This window comes from Triturus cristatus, chromosome 4_2 (assembly GCF_964204655.1).
Source record: "Triturus cristatus chromosome 4_2, aTriCri1.1, whole genome shotgun sequence".
Classification (NCBI taxonomy): Eukaryota; Metazoa; Chordata; class Amphibia; order Caudata; family Salamandridae; genus Triturus; species Triturus cristatus.
The window spans coordinates 185,315,546-185,319,022 of NC_140586.1; the positions used below are offsets into that span (position 1 = coordinate 185,315,546).

A 3,477-nucleotide genomic window follows, 5' to 3' on the forward strand; every position below is an offset into this window, starting at 1 on the left:
TTAAAGTCTGTTGCCCGTACCATCACATTTGAATTATAGCGGTACAATTTACCTGGCTTTTCTCCGGTACATCATCCAGCTTGCTGATACTCTGCTTCTTTTTGTACAGATGTCCAACTTCTCCCCTCTAATACCTCCCACTTTCTCTTAGGCTTACCCTCAAAACCTTTGCTAAAATTGAGCCAACTGTTTGTGGCAGGGAAGAGACTACCTTACCGGGGCTCATTATTTCACAAAAATGTGCAAACCATAGACATTATCTGGGTGAATGTGGGCATACAATCAAAACAAAATAAACATTTAAAATTTTTGATCCAATTAGCTCGGTTTAGAATCATTCAAATTAGAGCGTAACATTTGGTGTTCTGGGTCCATCTAGTTAGAGTTCTGCCATGTTATAATCCTATTTGATTGTGAATGGAGTTAATTATATCAAAAATATTTTTGTAATGTTTTGTTCAATTATATTCCTGTTGTGTACCACTGTCTTGAGATATACATTATTTTCCGTATTATTTTTGTAATCGTAGTCCAATAGGAAGTAAATGTCACAAAACGCATGCTAACATTTGGGATATTCTTCGTATCCACAAACCACTCATTGTTACCGTGGTCCAAAAAGTACATGAGTATTAGAGACACTTGAAGAAAACCAAACAAACTATTAAAAATACACTCGCTGTATTTCCGAGTTCCACGCTGACATCAAGGTTCAGACATGATCCAAAGCTGAATCTTTTTGGTAAACAGGAACCAGCTACTACATTACTGTGACAAGCAGCTTCCACACAGAACACCAACTCTGGTGGACCCACTGCATCATCTAAACACGATAGGGCAAACATTGCTTGGATCTGTCAGAGGTGTAATCGTCCAGAATCCCCAGTTACTTGCTAACAAACTCCAAATGCGTATGTCATTTGGGAAGCAGCCACAATATTTGACGTTTAATGGTCATCGTTCTTTTCCACGTCTCTAGTTATGTGTTCTGTAGATCAAAAATGAAATTCACATTCTTAGGAAAATATTTTATTTATCACAAGTGAGTTGGAGAACGATTTGAAAAACTCAGCAATCGAAAGCTCATCAAGCGTTTGTATGTTACCGGTAAAACGATTACAATAATAAAAATGTACGTTGATTTCGCAGTTTTTGAAGTGGGTGTAGACAGGTAAAATATAAACACTACAAAAACATTTCTACAGTGGCTCACAAAGAGTTGCAAATTCTTAAACAGGTTTTTCTCAACAGAAACGGTTATAAAGATAAGACCGCTTAACTCGCCCAGATGCAGGCTCTGTCCCAGACTCTTGAATAGGTCTATGACTTTCCAGCCATAGAATCTTTGCAGGAGCAGCAATGGTGTTCTCAACTCTTTTACCCTGTGTACAGTATCCCACTGGAAATTCTTGGAATGTCATTGTTCCTCATCTAGCAGGGCTGGTTTCAGAGATTGGTCTCTTACTAAAACTTGTCCATGAGCAGGAGGTTCTTAAAGTTGGACCGCCACCCAGAGTAGAATGAGGATGGACTCAAGTGCTAGCAGAACCGGAAGTGCACTCACTGAAGGGGTTGCAAATCCCTATCTGCTACCTTGACAGCTGTGGGCCACAGAGCACTGTTGCCACCAGACTCCATGTTCATGTCCTTCCTTCGGAGTTTCCAACCTATCCTTCCTGGTCTATGAGTCGCTGCCTCGTTTCCATCACAATCTCTTCCGCCACCTCAGGCTTCAATAGATCCTTGATCTGGTGAGGCATGGAAGCCTCATAGCAGTACAGGATGCTGGTGTCATACAGCATCATTTTCTGAGAGGCCAGAGCCACAATACAGTTCCTCAGACGTGAGATCACTTCCCTGTCAGACAGGGGAATGGGCTCCAGGTTGGTGACAAACCCCCCGGCCTCCTCCTCCGTCTGCTCGGGAGTGGGGTAGATCCAAATGAAGCCGTTGTTGCCCAGGATCACAGATGCCCCGCATGGCAGGTTATGAAAGTGAGTCTTGCGCCGTTTCACCAGGGAGGGAGAAACCTGCACCAGCAAACCCTGACCCAGCTTGCCATATTTCAGACTGCGTGTGTGCATCGAAAGAGCACCATCAGAAAATACGGCCTGAACTTCTGCACTGATCAAGTCCTCTTCCTGCAGGTAGTCCCTCATGGCCAGCTCGTCCTCTGCGGATCGCCGCCTCAACTCCCCTCCTGGAAGGTTCACTGCGGACAGCAGCAACACAGAATCTAGCCTGGAGTTGGTCTCTACTTTCCATCTCTTTTGCTGCACCTCTGTGATTCTTCCCACCACAATATCGCCAACTTCGCCATTGTATCTGGTCTTTAAAGCTCGGACGCAAATAAGCTTATTGACTCTCTCCACTGCACCGGCGACTGAAGCAAGGAGCTTCTCATCCTCCATGTAAGTCCCATGGCCTCTCATGAAGCCGCTGTCGGTGGTAATGGTGTCCCCGGGCGCCACCAGGTGCCGGCCGCTGTCCAGGGCCTCGGGCAGTCTCCGCCGGGCCGTGGGGAGCCGCACCTCCACAGCCATGATTCGCAGGGGACCCAGTGCTCAGGGGTCTAGCCACGCGCGAGGGAGCCTGACTTCCGGCCCATGATGCATTTTTTAATGTTCTGTAGTTTTTAAGAGGTGCCAAGGAAGTCCTACCTTATTGCCATCTTAAAAAGGCAGATTTTAGGTAAATGATACCGCTTTTTTTACAAATGCTCTCCAGCAATTCAGTACTACATGTTCTTAGTTTGTCAAGGTCTGCGGTCAAGCTCAGATCCAGTTGTGATTAATTTATTCGGGTTACCCGTGACCTCCTAGGATTGTCGTGACATTTGTAAATGAACGTATCAGTTGCGTTATAGTTCGCTTCATTTTCCATGTAGCCTAAGCGGCTGGGCTCGACATACTGTCCTGTTAATGTCCTTTTACAAGGCTTATCAAGCAGCTATAACTTATCATAATGTATTGGATAATATGTTGTTTATTTATCGTATTTATGTCTTATTTTCATTTCACTGTTATGGTCTATTTTTATAGATCGAATAAAGTTTATTATGATTATGATGGTATAGTGAAATATGAAAGTAATTTGAGTGGGGGATATCTTAGTCAGGTATTTGGATTGAGAAGGACAGCGGAGGGATAGAAGAGGGAAAAAGGTTTGCATCTATATAGCAGTTGCTACCCCTGATGAGGTGTTGAAGCATTTTTTTGGTGAGTAGCACGCTACTCCGGAACCCATAAAGAATTCCCAGTACATACCTTAAGATGGCTTCCCTGTTCACTTGTACTGTCAGTAATTGAACTGGCCAACAAAGGGGTATATCTGCTCATGCAGATGTGTCCTCACATGCAATACAATGCACCCTGACTTAGGGCTCTAAGGCCTGCTGTAGGGGTGGCTTATAAATAATACATGCAGTGTTAGGGGACATGGCAAATGGTGTGTGCCATGTCGTGTTTTCACTTTTTA

General features: G+C 44.1%; 1 pseudogene across 1 annotated transcript; it reads right to left on the reverse strand.

The window, feature by feature from the left end:
• Positions 1-1,378: 1,378 nt before the first annotated feature.
• Positions 1,379-2,598, reverse strand: LOC146833321 (exosome complex component RRP4 pseudogene; annotated as a pseudogene). The gene has a single exon (XR_014960222.1). The product of XR_014960222.1 is annotated as an exosome complex component RRP4 pseudogene (transcript).
• Positions 2,599-3,477: the final 879 nt, after the last annotated feature.